Here is a 219-nt window from a genome sequence, read left to right as displayed (position 1 = left end):
TTTCAGAAAGTTCTGGCACATCCAGTAGTTAATTTTTTCAATGCACTTAGTCAGTTTGTGTATTAGACTATAGTCCCTTGGCGATGAGGTTATGCAAATTTGTGTGTCAACCTGCATAACCATGGTAACTTATTTTGTTGTTTTCCATAATCTGAGCAAGTGGAAGCATGTAGATGTTAAACAGATGAGGCTCCAGAATGGAGCCTTGGGGAACTCCGC

The sequence above is a fragment of the Etheostoma spectabile genome, chromosome 14 (assembly GCF_008692095.1).
Source record: "Etheostoma spectabile isolate EspeVRDwgs_2016 chromosome 14, UIUC_Espe_1.0, whole genome shotgun sequence".
Classification (NCBI taxonomy): Eukaryota; Metazoa; Chordata; class Actinopteri; order Perciformes; family Percidae; genus Etheostoma; species Etheostoma spectabile.
This window is presented reverse-complemented; position numbering follows the sequence as displayed.